The sequence below is a fragment of the Oncorhynchus mykiss genome, chromosome 4 (assembly GCF_013265735.2).
Source record: "Oncorhynchus mykiss isolate Arlee chromosome 4, USDA_OmykA_1.1, whole genome shotgun sequence".
Lineage (NCBI taxonomy): Eukaryota > Metazoa > Chordata > Actinopteri > Salmoniformes > Salmonidae > Oncorhynchus > Oncorhynchus mykiss.
The window spans coordinates 2773201-2792579 of NC_048568.1; positions in this window are offsets into that span (position 1 = coordinate 2773201).

Genomic DNA, 19379 nt, shown 5'->3' on the forward strand with positions numbered 1-19379 from the left:
CCTTTAAAAGAGTCTGTTGTCCGTCCCTGGAGTGTGTTCTCTTGACATTGATGTCTGCTTCAAATGCATCTATTCTTAGCCCAGCCAAACCACTTGTAATGTGACCTAAGTAACTGTCTGCCAGCTGGTGAGGACACTCTTTCCTGTTAATATCTTTATTTTACACCTACTCTACAGTGTGGCATTGTCCAATGCATTGTCCAATCTGGATTCTAAATTGGGCTCCCGAGTGGCACAGCGGTCCAATGCACTGCATCTTAGTGCAAGAGGTGTCACTATAGTCCCTGGTTCAAATCCAGGTTGAACCACATCTGGCCATGATTGGGAGTCCCATAGGGCAGTGCACAATTGGCCCAGAGTCGTCCAGGTTTGGCCAGGGTAGGCCGTAATTGTAAATAAGAATTTGTTCTTAACTGACTTGCCTGGTTAAACAAATGTTAAATAAAATGCTAGTTTGTATCACAAGTGCACTTCACTAATATCTGTAAAGTCTCATTTGCATAATGTGAAACATTTCCTTGATTAACTTATGTCAGTTTCTAGTATTGGGCAGGTTTTGCCTCCAAGGCATGAGATTTCATATAACATTCAATCACATTTCTCTATGCATTTACCCAAAAATTATTTTTGCTTACAGACTAACGACTTCACATTCACATTAATAATCACAATTTGGGAGCATCACTTGGTTGAACTTAGGTTATTCACAATCTATGTCCAATCCATCTGATTTATACTTTGCATAGGCAAACCTTTAATTGTCAAACAATTACGTGTCCAGTAGTCTCATGATCTTCGAGGCTAAGCACCAACACAATCATCCCACGCATAACACATGCAGGGGCCTTCGGAGCAATAAACAAATTCTGAGAGCGCTATTCAATCTTTCCAAGACTCCATGGGGCCTTGTGAGTTAAAACTCCCCCCCAAACCAGAACAAGGCCTAAATCATGCAGATTCAAGGTTCAAACAGATGAAATCAATTGGAAGACCTTCTCTTCAAATTGACTCAACCTAATTGCTCAGTCGTATCTAACAACTTCTGCAAGGACTAGAGGCATTTGGAAAGCCTGACTCATGATACTACATAACATACGTGTTTTTGATACTTGGTGTGTAGTCATGTTAGGAAAAAAATTGTAAATTGGAACTTAGTGATTTTGTAACAGTAAATAATTAACCTTTTACACTCAGGGGAATTGGACTATATGGACAGAGCCACATTTAACCTATGAAGTAATTGAAAGGAATTGAAAGTCATTTGAATCCCATACATTGCTGTGAAGTGTAAACCCAGAGCTCTGATGTAATGTATAGTCTGTTAACTTTACAGCCACTGTGTTCCAATTTAAGTGCTTAAACATGACCAAATGTACTATTTCCATACTGTATAAGAGATGTGAGTGTAAAAGGCTACAGGACACCATTTTCACAGGGTCATGACTGTACAATACATTTTGAAATTCAAACGAACTCCTCTATACATCTCTCTATCTACAATGTCTGCTTAATGCTGTGTATACACAGTTCAATGTTTGTTAATTCAATTTGCTTTCCATGACAATCTTTTTTAAATGCAATCCACTTATCTATTCCAACCAGGGCACTGTGCTGTAAATCATGTATTGTACAAGTACACTCTGGATTCTTAAGGATCATGCAGAGATCACATCCTTCTCAAGCCTCTCCAAAGTTATTTTCATGTCATATCAGTTGATGTAAATAAATGTGTTTATATAGTCCTCCACTTCCCTTACAATATCTATGTATGCAAATCCATGAAAATATTTTTTTTGGGGGGGAAACTTTTTGTATAAAGAGTTAAATGCCTGCTGGAGTGGATTTTAATGATACACCCTGTGCTTTGGTCTTTGGCACTCCTTCTCAGCATGGCAAGGTCGAAGACATGACCTATAGAACTGTTGACAGTGCCGAAGTTAACCATCTGCATCACCATAACTTAGATTTAGAAAGACAAAATCTACAACATTCTCACAGAAACTTGTGTGACGGCATGTAAAGTTTTGAGTTTACCACTACGGCCATTGTTACGAAGACATACTTACATTTTTTACCTGCTCCGCGAAACAAAGCAGATGGCCAGGATGGTGACAAGGAGCAGACAGCATCGGTGGCCTAATTTCTTCATGTCAGACAACGCCATATGGTTGCTGTGCTGCAAGCTACCTATTTAGAGTTCCAGCCATGTTAGTATGCAGGTATCATAGTCTTTGCAATTAATTATAAGTAATAGGGGAGGAGGGATGGGTTTATGGCATCTACTGTAAAGAATGTTATTTTTAAAATGAGAATCCCCCAGGTATGCATGCTTTATATATGGCATGTCCTTGAAGGCAACAAGGTGTCAAAGACAGCATACTTGTTTGATGCACTCAACTTTTGCATAAAATATACAGATGTGGGATTTTAATTTGACCAGTATTGTCATAACAAAATAATCCTGAGCAACAGGAGTTGAAAGTTTAATCCTTAATGTTGCTTGATCGGAGGTTAGGCTATTACCTGGCCTAAATTAGGCTACATGAAAAGCGCAGTACTGTTAACTTAACCATGAGTTGTTATTGTATGTTTTCAGTGAATTTATGTAAATCATGAAGCTACATGTCCTGCGGTGCAGGAAAATTCTCAGCAACAAAAGAGTGATCCATTTAAGATCCTACATCTGTAGACAAGGCCTTTCACTGTTGCTAAGTGGCACGTATAAGAACTTGAATAGATTAAATTAATATGTCTGACTTTATACTATGTGAATGTTAAACAAGATGACATTAAAGGCTTGCTTGTGCGTATACAGCACACACAATTTCAGATCAGCGAGCATAAATATGTGTATAGCAATTCAAGATCTCTCTGCTGTGCAACGACATTACAATAGACTTTACAGAACCAGTTATTTAGCTTTCAATATGAAAAGTCTCTGACCGACACAATAAACAATGTGCAGAGGTAATATTGTGTGTGCAGGAATAATTATTTCTTACAATGAAGCTTTCAAGGACAGACGCCGTTTGGGAACTGTCTCATTCATAACAGAGCTCGGTATGACTATCTCAATATCATTCAACTGTGGCCGAAGTCGACAAATTGGATGACTCCAACTGAAAATAATGAAACTGTTTTTAGGTAGTTGGTGTTCATTTTTGGGGGTAACACCTTATATAAAAAAAAAATTCAAGCATTAATGATTTGCTAAACATTTGTAAATGTGCATGCCTCATATGGCTCATAAATGTAAAGTGTTACCAATAGTTTACTTGACAACTTTTCCTACTGACAACGGATTATCATTAGAATATATGCACATCACCATGATGCAAGTGACAACGAGGGATGGTACATAGTGGGCAAACCTTTATGTAGCACCAAAAGCATAGGGAAACATGTTTGTAAATATGCTGCAAGTAATAGAAAACTGGGGAAAAAATGATTTATTAGAGTTTACATAAAGTTTGGGATTTTTGGAGACATTTGTTGTACATTTTATGCTGTATTTTTTTTGTTTACAATGTATTGGTCTAAAATTGAACTGGAAATCATTAGCGCTGAGCAATTCACCTACATTACATTTTGGTTGTTGTTGTTAAACAACTGATCAACGTCAGCTCAATTACTTAAATTTCATTCATTGTTTTGTTAACTCAACGTGCTGTTTCTCTAGAGAGAAATCAAATAATTAATGAGTGCTATTAAGTCAAGAACTACAGTATGTGGGATGCAGGGAGTTTACATTAGGCATATATTCAACTAGTACATTGCAGAAACATGAAAATGAACTGCAAAGACCATTATCCATTGTGACTCTTCTTCTCGGCTCGGACTGAGACAGATAGCCTAGACCACATGAGACATAAATGTACACAACACAACAACGAGAGGCATAGAGACAATTCATTTTTTCATTTTTTTTCAAATCATTTTTTCAGACCGCTCAGCAGGATACTTAGGCAGCTAGTCAGCTCGATACTAGCCTAGCTAAAAAGGATGAATCAAAGACAGTACAGTATGGGAAGCACAGACACAACTTTAGATGGTTGTCTGGCTGCGACTGCCTGAGCATAGATGAGATGATGACTTTTAGGAATGAAAAATAATAAAGTAATCAATGTTTTGGCTTTGGAATTTATGTTAAAATGCTCTTAAATAATGTTCATGTCATTATTTAAATCTAAATCCAAAACTGGTATTGTTTTTTATTAAACTAATTGAAACCAAACCGACCTCAAAAAGCACTAATCGCTGAGCACTAGAAGCGATGCCTGTAATATGATGCAATTATTCTTAGGTGTCTTAGAACAGAAGTTGGATCAAACACAAAGATGCAAGTTCTTCAACAGCGTTGTGATTATCAGAGTGTCAAGGAGCCCCCCCCCCCCCCCCCCCCGTGGGTTGCTAGCAAGAGCATGCAGTGGGTGAAGAATAAACCAGAAAATGGGTTACAATGGCACATGGATAACAAAAACCCTTGAAAACGCCCTGTGGTGATGGGTTTGCAGAAGGCTTGTTTCTTGAGGACTGTGAAGGCCTTCCTTCTCAACAGAGAACAAGTGGGGGTCACCATTAGCTGACAAAATAATAACAGTGGGAAACATTTGCATCTCACTAGTACAAATACACACATTGTCAGGCATAGCAAGCCTGGCCTTTTCAGTGTCACATCAACCCCTTTAGGTGAGAGTGGACAGCAGCTGAGATTTGGGGAAAGACTGCTGAGATTGTGGAAGTAGCATGCAGCGAGGTGTGTGTCAGGGCATGGGTGACAAAGCAAAGATTACACCTTACACAATAAGGAGAGTGGAGCAGTCACTGACAGTAATGCAGTCTGGGGGAGATGCGGCACAGAGCCTTTGTGACAACTGTGAGAGGGCGTTGCAACTCTGACAAACAGCATTATGGGTAACAAAGAGAACAGGGCATGATTTTTAGGACTGATGATATTTTAAGGAGACATTGACTGATCAACCCTTTTTTATTAGAAGGCCTGGCTAAAAGGTGATGGTATCGTAAGTCAGGCAAACTAGGCAGCTAAACAGATTTAAAACAAAATGTTTTTGGTTAAAGCTGGAAAACCAAAGCACTATTCAATCCATCATTGCTCCAAACTCTAGCACCATTTATAAACATAGATGTTTTCTTAATTAACTACACAATTCAGACAGACAGTACCTGTCAAAAGTTTGGACACACCTACTCATTCAAGGGTTTTTCTTTATTTTTACTATTTTCTACATTGTGGAATAATGGTGATGACATCAACACTATAAAATAACACATATGGAATCATGTAGTAACCACTTTTTTTTAAACAAATCTAAATATATTTTTGGTTTTAGATTCTTCAAGGTTGCCTTAACGACAGTTTTGCACACTCGTGGCATTCTCTCAACTAGCCTCACCTGGGATGGTTTTCTAACAGTCTTGAAGGAGTTACCACATATGCTGAGCACTTGTTGGCTGCTTTTCCTTCACTCTGTAGTCCAACTCATCTCAAACCATCTTAATTGGGTTGAAGTCAGGTGATTGTGGAGGCCAGGTAATCTGATACAACACTCCATCACTCTCCTTCTTGGTAAAATATCCCTTACACAGCCTGGAGGTGTGTTGCGTCATTGTCCTGTTGAAAAACAAATGGCAGTCCCACTAAGCGCAAACCAGATGGGATGGCGTATCGCTGCAGAATGCTGTGGTAGCCATGCTGGTTAAGTGTCCTTTGAATTCTAGGTAAAATCACAGACACTGTCACCAGCAAAGCATCCCCACACCATCATACGTCCTCCTCCATGCTTCACTGTGGGTACCACACATCCAGAGATCATCTGTACACCTACTCTGCGTCTCAAAAAGACATGGCGGTTGGATCTCAAATTCGGACTCATCTAACCAAAGGACAGATTTCCACCGGTCTAATGTCCACTGCTCGTGTTTCTTGGCCCAAGCTAGTCTCTTCTTCTTTTTGTTGTCCTTTAGTAGTGGTTTCTTTGCCACAATTCGACCATGAAGCCAACAGCATACCACCCTGCATCCCACTGCTGGCTTGCTTCTGAAGCTAAGCAGGGTTGGTCCTGGTCGGTCCCTAGATGGGAGACCAGATGCTGCTGGAAGTGGTGCTGGAGGGCCAGTATGAGGTACTCTTTCCTCAGGTCTAAAAATATATCCCAGGGCAGCAATTGGCAACACTGCCCTGTGTTGGGTGCCATCTTTTGGATGGGACCTAAAATGGGTGTCCTGGCTCTCTGTGGTCACTAAAAATCCCTTGGCACTTATTGTAAGAGTAGGGGTGTTAACCCCTGTGTTCTGGCTGAATTCCCAAACTCTCCCTCACACCATCGCGGTCACCTAATCATCCCCAGCTTACAATTGGCTCATTCATCCACCTCCTCTCCCCTGTAACTATTCCATATGTTGTTGCTATGAATGAGAATGTGTCCTCAGTCAACTTACCTGGTAAAATAACGGTTAAATAAACACAATAAAATGAAGGTCTGATTCATGCAGTCTCGTCTGAACAGTTGATGTTGAGATGTTTCTGTTACTTGAACTCTGTGAAGCATGTATTTGGACTGCAAATTCTGAGGTTGGTAACTCTAATGAACATATCCTCTGCAGCAGAGGTAACTCTGGGTCTTCCTTTCCAGTGGCGGTCCTCATGAGAACCAGTTTCATCATAGCGCATTAATAAACTTTTATATTTTTTGAAATGTTCCACATTGACTGACCTTCATGTCTTTAAGCAATGATGGACTGTCATTTCTCTTTGCTTATTTGAGCTGTTCATGCCATTATATGGTCTTGGTCTTTTACCAAACATGGCTATCTTTTGTACACCATCCCTACCTTGTCACAACACAACTGATTGGCTCAAATGCATTAAGAAGGAAAAATATCGACAAATTAACTTTTATCAAGGCATATCTGTTAATTGAAATCCAATCCATGTGTCTACCACATGAAGCTGGTTGAGAGAATGCCAAGAGTGTGCAAAGCTGTCATCAAGGCAAATGGTGGCTACTTTGAAGAATCTCAATTATGAAATACGTATATTTTGATTTGTGTTACACTTTTTGGTTTACTACATGATTCCAAATGTGTTATTTGACAGTGTTGATGTCTTCACTATTATTCCACAATGTAGAAAATAGTAAAAAATAAAGAAAAACCTTGGAATGAGTAGGTGTATCCAAACTTTTGACCGGTACTGTATAACCCAGTACTTGGTAGAGTAATATAATTTAATTCCATAGGGAGAAAAGGTGAAAGCAGATGTGATATACAGTGACACAGCAGTGCTGTTCACAACAAAAGCAATAAAGTCCTTAGAAAGACACTATTTGTATTCCTCCATATGTCCAGAGGAGTTTCAACATAACTGAAGACTCACTACCACAACCCTAACCACTGTTAATCATTATCATAGTTCAAGATCTTCCCGTTTCTGTTTGAAAATGATTGAAAGATTGTTCAGTGAGTGAATAAGATGCTGAAAAATAATTCCTGACCATGCTCAACAATCACTGTCCCCACAGCTAGCATTAATTTGATCCCCAAGGACCCTAACACGTATTTAAATATGAAGATACATTTCTCCAAGATTCAGAAAAGCATATTCTTTAAAGCGATCTTCCACTCAAAACACAACCAAACCCAAGTGTTCAGTAGTTTTTGGAATACGTATCTCAATATGAATTATGTAGGTTATTGTGAGTATTCATGACTTATAGTTTGGGTAATGACAGTGTCACGCCCTGACCATAGAGAGCCCTTGTTTCTCTATGGTGTAATAGGTCAGGGCGTGACGGGGGGGGGGGGGGTTCTAGTTTAAAATTTCTATGTCGGTGTTTTGGTTTGGTTCCCAATTAGAGGCAGCTGGTAATCGTTGCCTCTAATTGGGGATCATATTTAAGTGGCTGTTTTTCCCAGCTGTGTTTGTGGGATATTATTTTGTGTTTGTGCATGTAGTCACATTCCGTTGTTCATTTATTTGATTTCTTGTTTTGGCTTAAGTTTCACTTTTGTAATAAATATGTGGAACTCAATATCCGCTGCACCTTGGTCCATCTCTAGACATGATCGTGACCGAATATCCCACCAAACCAGGACCAAGCAGTGTGTTCACCAGGTGAAGGAGTTTTGGACGGGAAGAAGTCATGGGAGGGTGCGAAACCCTTCCTTGGCGGCAGACGGAAGTTAAGGATGGAGATCAGCGACGACGCTGGGGTTCGCGGCCACAGAAAGCCCAGGGACAACCCCAAGTTTTTTTGGGGGGAGGGGTCACAAGGGGTGACCGGTCGAGCCGAGGAGAGTGCCAGAACCCGAATGGCAAACTCTGTGGGAGCGTGTCGTCAGACCACGGCCATAGAAACCCCAATATTTTTGTTTTGGGGGGAGGGGCAGATGGAGCTGGTGGCTGAGCCGCGGGAAGAGCCAGAGACTGTTAAGGAGGCAATGGAGAAGTTGGGAGAGAAAGATGAGAGACATGTTGTGCAAGTGTGTTCTGCTCAACATCCGACCAGAGGATCCGGTTAGCAGGCTGGTGCAACTTGGGCCGTCTCCATGCTTCTGGCCTTCAATGTACCTCCCCAGACCGGTACGTGCTGTGCCTTCACCCCACACTCGCCCTGAAGTGTGTGTCACCAGTCCGGTGCCACCTGTACCGGCCCCACGCATCAGGCCTCCAGTACTTCATGTGCCAGCACCTCGCACTTGCCGTGCAAAGTATGTCATCGAACCGGTACAATTGATGCCAGCTATACGCACCAGGTCTCCAGTACGCCTTCACAGCCCAGTACGTCCTGTGCCAGCTCCTCGAACTAGGCCACCAGTGCGCCTTCCCAGTCTGGAACGTCCTGTGCCTGCTCCCCGCACTCGCCCTGAAGTGCATGTCACCAGTCTGGTACCACCTGTGCCGGCTCCACGCATCAGGCCTCCAGTGCGGCTCTCCAGTCCGGTACGTCCTGTGCCAGCTCCACACACTCACCCTGAAGTGTGTGTTACCAGTCCGGTGCCACCTGTACCGGCTCCACGCACGAGGCCTCCAGTGCGTATTCACAGGCCAGAGCTTCCGGCGACGGTTCCCAGGCCAGAGCTTCCGGTGGCGTTTCACAGTCCAGAACCTCCTGAGACGGTCCACGGTCCGGAACCTCCTGAGACGGTCCACGGTCCGGAACCTCCAGCGTCGGTCAACGGTCCGGAACCTCCAGCGTCTGTCAATGGTCCGGAGCTTCCAGGCAAGGCGTCCTGCTCCAGGGCAGGAGCCTTCCTCTGCGCCGGTGGCCAGTCCAGGCACGGCGTCCAGTCCAGCTCCAGGGCAAGAGCCTTCTTCTGTGCCGGTGCCCAGTCCAGGCACGGCGACCAGCCCAGCTCCAAGGCCGGAGTCTTCCTCTGCGCCGGTGCCTAGTCCTGGCGAGGCGTTCAACCCATGGCCGGAGCCTTCCTCTGAACCGATGCCCAGTCCAGGCACGGCATTTAACCAGGGCCGGAGCCCTTCTCTGCGCCGATGCCCAGTCCAGGCACTTTGTTCAGCCCGGCGCCATGGTTGGGTCTAGGGTCTGGGAGCCGCCACCGACACTAGTCATCCCCCCTAACCCTACCGTTTGGTTTCAGGTTTTGCGTCTGGAGTCCGCACCTTTGGGGGGGATGCTGTCACGCCCTGACCGTAGAAAACCCTTGTTTCTCTATGGTGTAGTAGGTCAGGGCGTGACGAGGGGGTGTTCTAGTTTAACATTTCTATGTTGGTGTTTTGGTTTGGTTCCCAATTAGAGGCAGCTGGTAATCATTGCCTTTAATTGGGGATGATATTTAAGTAGCTGTTTTTCCCACCTGTGTTTGTGGGATATTATTTTGTGTTTGTGCATGTGCACCACGTAGTCACGTTCCATAGTTTGTTTATTTGAGTTACTGTTTTGGCTTGAGTTTCACTTTTATAATAAATATGTGGAACTGCGCCTTGGTCCGTCTCTATCGTGACAGTCAGAGATGATTGGAAAATCTTGTTGTTATTGGTTATTGTTTTTCCACATTTTGTTACGTTACAGTCTTATTCTAAAATTGATAAAAAATGTTTTCTTCCCTCAATCTATCTATACACAATAATAAAAAAGCCAAAAGAGGTTTAGACATTTTTGCTAATCTATTATGGAAAATAAATAAATATTACATTTACATAAGTATTCAGATTCTTTACTCCGTACTTTGTTGAAGCACCTTTGGCAGCAATTACAGCCTTGAGTCTTCTTGGGTGTGACGCTACAAGCTTGGCACATCTGTATATGGTGAGTTTCTCTCATTCTTCTCTGCAGATCCTCTCAAGCTCTGTCAGGTTGGATATGGAGCGTCGATGCACAGCTAGTTTCAGGTCTCTCCAGAGATGTTCGATTGGGTTCAAGTCCGGGCTCTGGCTGGGCCACTCGAGGACATTCATAGAAGTGCCCCGAAGCCACCCCTACATTGTATTGACTGTGTGCTTAGGGTCGTTGTCCTGTTGGAAGGTAAACCTTCACCGCAGTATGAGGTCCTGAGCGCTCTGGAGCAGGTTTTCATCAAGGATCCCTCATCTCTCCCTCATTCCTGACTAGTCTAACAGTCACTGTCACTGGAAAGCTTCCCTAAAGCATGATGCTGTCACCAGCATGCTTCACCGTAGGGATGGTGCCAGGTTCAATCTTGGTTTCATCAGACCAGAGAATCTTGTCTCTCATAGTCAGAGTCCTTTAGGTGCCTTTTGGCAAACTCCAAGCATGCTGTCATATGCCTTTTACTAAGGAGTGGCTTCCATCTGGCCACTCTACCATAAAGGCCTGCAGAGATTTGTGTCCTTCTGGAAGGTTCTCCCATCTCCACAGAGGAACTCTGGAGCTCTGTCAGAGTGACCATCGGGTTCTTGGTCACCTCCCTGACCAAGGCCAGCTCTAGGAAAAGTCTTGGGGGTTCCAAACTTCCTTCCATTTAAGAATGATGGAGGCCACTGTGTTCTTGGGGAACTTCAATGCTGCAGAAATGTTTTGGTACCCTTCCCAAGATCTGTGCCTTGACATAATCCTGTCTACGGACAATTCCTTCGACCTCATGACTTTGCCTTTGCTCTGACAAGCATTGTCAACTGTGGTACCTGTATATATACAGGTGTGTGCCATTCCAAATCATGTCCAATCAATTTAATTTACCACAGGTGGACTCCAATTAAGTTGTATAAACATCTCAAGGATAATCAATGGAAACAGGATGCACCTGAGCTCAATTTTGAGGCTCATAGCAAAGGGTCTGAATATTTTCTAAAAACCTGTTTTCACTGGGGTATATGGGGTATAGATTGCTGAGGAACATTTTTAATTTCTTCAATTTTAGAATAAAACTGTAACATAACAAAATGTGGAAAAAGTAATGCAATCTGAATCATTTTCGAATGCACTGTGGTAGAGGTCGACCGATTAAGATTTTTTGATGCTGATACCGATACCGAATATTGGAGGACCAAAAAAGCCGATAACGATTAATCGGCCTCAAGTAAATAGTGAAACATGTTTAATTTGGTTTAAATAATGCAAAATAAAAGTGTTGCAGAAGAAAGTAAAAGTGCAATATGTTCTATGTAAGAAAGCTAACGTTGCAGTTCCTTACTCAGAACATGAGAACATATGAAAGCTGGTAGTTCCTTTTAACATGAGTCTTCAATATTCCCAGGTAAGAAGTTTTAGGTTGTAGTTATTATAGGAATCATAGGACTATTTCCCTCTATACCATTTGTATTTCATTAACCTTTGACTATTAGATGTTCTTATAGGCACTTTAGTATTGCCAGTGTAACAGTATAGCTTCCGTCACTCTCCTCGCTCCTCCCTGGGCTCGAACCAGCAACACAACTACAACAGCCACCATTGAAGCAGCGTTACCCATGCAGAGCAAGGGGAACAACTACTAGAAGGCGCAGAGCGAGTGACGTTTGAAACGCTATTAGCGAGCCATTTCACGTCGGTTATACCAGCCTCATCTCGGGAGTTGATATATGCTTGAAGTCATAAACAGCGCAATGCTTGACGCACAATGAAGAGCTGCTGGCAAAATGCACGAAAGTGCTGTTTGAATTAATGTTTACCCCCTGCTTCTGCGTATCACCGCCCAGTCAGATACTTGTATGCTTGTATGCTCAGTCAGATTATATGCAACGCAGGACACGCTAGATAATATCTAGTAATATCATCAACCATGTGTAGTTAACTAGTGATTATGATTGATTGTTTTTTATAAGATAAGTTTAATTCTAGCTAGCAACTTACCTTGGCTTACTGCATTTGCGTAACACGCAGTCTCCTTGTGGAGTGCAATGAGAGAGAGGCAGGTCGTTATTGCGTTGGACTAGTTAACTGTAAGGTTGCAAGTTTGAATCCCCCGAGGTGACAAGGTGAAAATCTGTCGTTCTGCCACTGAACTAGGCAGTTAACCCACCGTTCATTGAAAAGAATAATGTGTTCTTAACTGACTTGCCTAGTTAAATAAAGGTATAAAAATAAAAAAATAAAATATATATTTAAATAAAAATAAATTTAAAAAATGTTTGAATGAAAACTTGAAATTGGCACTAATTAATCGGCCATTCCGATTAATCGGTCGACCTCTACACTGTATACAGTAAGTGTCCAGGGAATGTTGTTCTGCGCTAACCTGGCTATTGATTGATGTTGAAGTATCTTAGCCTGATTTATCCTTACTTTTTGGCAATTGTGTAATCAGGGCCGACTCCAGCCAGAAGTGACATAATCAGTCGCTTAGGGTCCCCGATTCAAAAAATATTTAAAAAATTTAGGAACTCAGTGTGGTCTCAACTATTCAGAGTAAGAATAGTAGATGTTATGTCTGTCACTGACAGTCACTCAATTAGCCATGTCAGCTAACAATTGTTAGATTGGTAGTTAGTCTAGCCAACTATCTAAACATGTAGCAATCATGACCAAATACCAACCGGGAATGCAGGGCACGTGCCCAGGGGCCCTCACCTCCAGGGGGCCCAGTGAATAATCTGTCGATGCGCCCTTGAGCAAGGCACTTAACCCTATTTGCTCCTGTATGTCGCTCTGGATAAGACCGTCTGCTAAAAGGCAAAAATGAATAATGTCACAACCAAATCTCACTAAAGGTCCCCAAAAGGCTAGAGTGGCCCCGCACTGTGTAATTCATAAACAATTTAGCTGTTGAAATGCAAGCAGCAGGTGTATTATAATACCAAAGTATAATATTTCACTCAAGTCAACCATACCAACATAATTGTAATACAACCATCAGTACTATTCATATTAACCTACTGCACCTCCTTGACACAAAAAATAATACGAAATGAAGATTATTCACTTTATTTTAAATGATGATAAATGAATCACACATTGTTTAATATGGTAGCTGCAAACTGTCTGTGTTTTGATCACTCTCTTGGTCCAATCACCAAAGACGGCTATAGTAGAGGGAGAGAAGTTTCAAGAGAAAAATGTGGGGGGTCTAGGTAAAGGTTCACATCTCATGGAGTTACACTCCTGTAGCTTATCAACCCGCTAGTTATTAGAATCAGGTGCATTAGACTAGGGTTGGAGAAACTCTCCAAGAGAGCCCTGTATCAGATCAAGCTGGATCTTGCGTCAAGTCTGTTGATTCTGTTGATTCCATCTCAATCCTCATCTTGGTACTCCAGCACTCAGGGGCCTGATTGGTGACATACTTTCCCCCCAGCCATACCTAACACACCTGATTAAACAATTTGCATTCTGAGGACTAAATTGCTCTAGAGAATCACCTGAAAAACATAAATGGTGTCACAATTACTTTGTTTGCAAACTGTAGTAGCACTGACACTTTTTAAAAACCAAGCAATGCTCTCATATCTAACCTACATGCTTGTGGTCGGCAAAGAAAGCAAACAGGTACACATAACAAACATTCACTTAAGTATAATCAATGTGTTCACAGAGTTGGATCACGTCTACATACAGTAGCCAGGGATAGTTGAGGTGGGAAATGTGATTAGTCTAGATTGAACAGTTTTTCTTAATCGTGTTCCTGTGGACCAAAAGGGGTTCACATTTTAGTTTTTGCCCTAGCCCTACCCAGCCGATTTAAATTATCAATGTATCATCAAGTGTTGATGACTTGAATCAGGTATGTAGTGCTAATGCAAAAACAGTATCTTCCTCCACTGTCCGTTCCACTCTGGGCTCAAACCAGTGATCTTCTGCTCGCAAACACATGTGACCATCCTCCTTGATAACGTAGCAACGGTTTGAGCCACCCAAAAGATACCATGTGGATGGCTCCATCCGCAACATTTCAAAGTAGGTGCGGAGTGAGTTTATGGCACGTTCTTAAGTCAGTTGCACATTTGTATGTGATCATGCATTGGTGTATGTCTGTGATTACTCTCATGACCCACCTGCCCTCGGCACTACACATTCATGTTGCCTCTCTCTCCTAGACCATGGTACTATAATTTTAATCCTCAGTCTTGCCTTCATTGTTTTTCAGTGTGAGGAGGTGGTAGTACTGGGGTATTGCCTACATTCTTATTCAACCGAGGCAAGCCTCTCCAGAGGAACACTGAATTGGGAGAGAAAATAGAAACTGTCTTATCAGTAAGGCATACCAGTATAAATGCAGGTAATTCTGGTTGGAAATGGGATGCTTGTTGAAGAAAATGTTGCATTATTAAAAATTCTAAAAATACATTGAGGAGCCATTGAGCAGCTGAGGGGATACTCACGTGTACATGGAGAGGAAGCCATATGTGGAGATGTCTCCTCGTGGAACATTATCTCACTGGCAGCCATTAGAATAACAGATAGATCCAAGGGAATGGGGTTTAGTGTGTGTGTCTCACTGTGTGTCCCAGAGTGGTATATTACTCAGGCTTTTATAAAGCTAGCCATCTTCAGTTAGCTTCACATTCAAGGTCAGGCTTCATCTGTACTACGACAGTGGATATTGCTCGCCCGCCTGCAGCAAACTCTAGCAGGCTTTTAACTGCTTGTGCATGTCGCACATGGCTAGTCGAATGCTGAACTCTTCATTCACACAATGCTGAAATATCAATCCATGCGTGAGTCAGCGTTACATTTTCATTTGTGACGAAATCAAAATGAAAGAAAAGTTATCTTGCAAATGCAGCAGGCTATGGTGTGAAATAGGTTTTCAGAAGTGTCGTCTTTATCTTATTATTTATCATTAATGTCGTCTTTGCAACCTTTTCCCACTCCTATCGCTCCTTCTATCTGTGGAACAACTTGTTGCGTTGTGACAGTAGACATGTAATCCACAGAACCATTTCAGAACCTCTAACCCTGGCAATTTGACTGTTAACTAGCAATGGCTGCCAGTCTTGACTTGAATGGCAACAGCCATCTACGGATTCTATGTCTATGGTTGGTTGCGGCTGTCAGTTTGCCTTTTGCAAATTTTAAAATTCAATCGTGCAAAAAATTTACAGTTTGGAAAGAAAATGTTGTACTTACTAAATGTGTAATGTGATTTGTATTTTAACATTACAATTTTTTTCACACAAAAAAGTTGTCTTCCTCAAGTGAAGGGGTGAATTCAATCTTTGCTAGAGGGAGGGTATCTGATTTAATTGATCCTCAACTCGTAGCTCAGACACTTCATTCAAGATCAATGGAGTTAGCCATTAGTAAGCCTGCCCCGGAGCAGGTTAGTTCTGAAAGATTCGTTGTCATTGAAATGTACCTAGCTAAAAGTCGAGCCGCTTCATGGTACAAGATATAGTTATTTAAACTTGGAAACCCGACTTTGAATTGTATTGAATTCTCCATGGGCAGATTCCTCTCACAACCTCTACAAGCCAGAAAGTTGAATACAGTTATATGTAACATACTTTTCCGGCTGTCAATGCAGTTGGTTCTTTCTGAGGTAGGAATGTGAGACAATATATACTAAGGAAAAGATAATAGCATAATTACAACAACTTTTGAAAGTGCTGGTAGGGCGTTCGGATTCTGTCACCCGATATCACAATATAAAAATACATCCTGATTCAAACGCTTATTTCTGCCCGAAGTAGAACTCAATGCTATTCAACGTTGGGTTTCCAGGCAAAGTTGAACACAGAGTTGACCAAAGTTACCTCGCTAACTCCTCAAACATGATTTGTAGGATTTGAGGAGTCCCATTGCTGTTCCATTGCTACAGCACTGTGCTCCCAGTTCACCCCAACAAGCTGATCACTGTCTTTGTGAATCGATCCATCCACACACACAGAAACATAACTGTAAATCAAACATACACTAACACTATCAACAAACAATTAACAACAATCAGTAATTATCAATGTATCGAAGGGTGAGGCGAGTCACCTCCTCTAGAGGCTCACACCTGGGGGTGTCACATTATAGGGAGATGTACACATTATTATACTGTACACCCACGTACATAGATAAAATCAGGTTTCCAATAGAACATCATGTTATTAAAAAATCAAAATATTGATAAAAGGGTAAATGTACAAAAAAATAAGTTAGCCTAGTGGTTAGAGTGTTGGACTAGTAACCGGAAGGTTGCAAGTTCAAACCCCCGACAAGGTACAACTCCGTCGTTCTGCCCCTGAACAGGCAGTTAACCCACTGTTCCTAGGCTGTCATTGAAAATAAGAATTTGTTCTTAACTGACTTGCCTAGTTAAATAAAGGTAACTTTGATTGGGCTTGTACTGTACTTTCAAATGTGGATTAAGGATTACATCCTTGATCTAGAGAATGTAGTAAAAAAAACAATATCAGGTCTACACTATAACAAAACACTTTGTAAATTATATTTAAGAATAGGACTGGATGGTTTCAAATATTAACGTGAATTAGCTATTATTTAGCTAACTAGCTATTAGTAGTTATTCTACTCATCATAGCCTTTTAAAATAGGAAGTCAACTCGGCTGTTTATACAACTAGCATTAGACAACTAGGTAGGAATCGTAACTAAGACTTGAATGTCTCTCTGGTTGACAACATTAACTAGTTAGGTCAAAGCAATGTATAACCTGATATTAGTATTTCAGGCATTGTCATAAATAGCTAGCTAGCTAAATAACTGGCTAGGTAGCTAACATTATAATTTTTAGGACCTAGACGTGTTCGCTGACAGGAAAAACTATTATTATTAACATCAGCGATAGCCTCTTCGCTCCAGGGGACCTCTTACACATGGGTGTATCCAATTTGTACAGGTCTCCTGGAGTGAAGAGGCTACAAGTAGGAGGAACGTAACGCTAACTAGCAAGTCTGCATCTAGCTAGATAACCAGGTAGTGCAATAACTTGGCTAGTTTGGTTGTTTGTGACCTAACGCAAGCTAATTAGATACTTAGATAATTTGCTAGCTAGCTAGTTAACCTTAGCTAACTAGCTATATGTAGTGTCCACTAATATCGGCGATACAATGACACCATTCACTAACTTAACTAGCTAACATTGCATAGCTAGCTAAAATGTTAACATAGATCAAAAGGGACTACAATGGACTTATTTGGTTACAGTGACTGAAGGCCCTGTCAAACTAGCTAGCTGTGTATCTTATTGGGGGCAATAGTTATAGTTAGTTGATAGCATTGATAACATTGATAGCTAGTTATCAAAGTTCAAACGTTCCCTAACCTAGCTAGCTAACATAGCTAACTAGTACAGCTATGTTCAACATGTAAAGTTGTTAGCTAGACACAAAAAGAATGATACATAGAATAATCTACACAAAAAGGCAACCAAGCAAGGTCTATTATCTAACTAACCTCCTTTCGCCTAATTTAACTAAAGTTAGCTAGCTAGCAAGCTAATGTTAGCTAGCTAACTGCCCAGAGACAGTGTCAACAAACAAAGCAACAACTTTTTACTTTAGATAATTCTTACTTTAACATAATAGCTAGTTAGTCGTGATGGCGCTGAAGAGGATGGCTGACATTTTACATGCTCCTAACCAACTGTACTATTTTCTTAGTTTTTTAGCATTGTTTGTAACTAAATATTTGTACATAATGTTGCTGCTACCGTCTCTTATGACGGAAAATAACTTCTGGACAATCAGAACAGCGATTACTCACCATGAACTGGAAGAAGCTTTTTCCTTTAACGAGTCCGGCGAGAAGGATATACTGCTCTCCCGGTAACAGACACAAATCACCGTCATTTGCACAAAGAAAAGACGGAGGAAAAGAGTGTGCAGATCGGGCTGCCTTCTGAGAATTCATAGGCGAGAGAGTAAACTCCCATTGCCTTACGTTCTACTTGCTAACATGCAATCATTGGAAAATAAAATTGATGACCTACGATTATCCTACCAATTGGACATTGTTAGGATATTATCTTACGTTTCACCGAGTAGTGGCTGAACGACGACAGGGATAATATAGAGCTGGCAGGATTTTCCATGTACCGGCAGAACAAGACATGGTACGTCTGGTAAAACGAGGGGTGGGAATGTGTCTTTTTGTCAATAACAGCTGGTGTGCGATGTCTAATATTAAAGTCTTGAGGTATTGCTCGCCTCAGGTAGAGTACCTTATGATAAGCTGTAGACCACACTGTCTACGAAGAGAGTTCTCATCCATACTATTCATAGCCGTCTATTTACCACCACAGACCGATGCTGGCACTAGGACCACAATCAACCAACTCTATAAGGCCATAAGCAAACAAGAAAATGCTCATCCAGAAGTTGCTTTCCTAGTGGCCCGGGGACTTTAATGCAGGCAAACATTACCAAATTTATACCAGCATGTCACATGTGCAACCGCATATGCAACCACACAAAAAAATGCATACAAAGCTCTCCCCCGCCCTCCATTTGGCAAATCTGACCATAATTCTATCCTCCTGACTCCTACGTACAAACTAAAGCAGGAAGTACCAGTGACTCGCTCAATATGGAAGTGGTCAGATGACGTGGATGCTATGCTACAGGACTGTTTTGCTAGCACAGACTGGAATGTGTTCCGGGATTCATCAAAAGACATTGAGGAGCATACCACATCAGTCATCGGCTTAAACAGTAATTGACGACGTCGTCCCCACAGTGACCGTACGTACATATCCCAACCAGAAGCCATGTGACCGTGACAGGCAACAGCCGCATTGAGCTAAAACAATTACAGACTACAAAGGGAAGCCCAGATGCGAGCTGCCGAGTGCCTACCAGATGCCTACCAGATGAGTTAAATGCCTTTAACCTTTCTAGCGCAGGAATGACAACATTCCACTGAAAAGGCAGTGCGCCAAATTCAAAATAATTTTTTTAAGTATGTAACTTTCACACATTAACAAGTCCAATACAGCAAATGAAAGATCAACATCTGGTTAATCTACCATCGTGTCCTATTTCAAAAATGCTTTACAGCT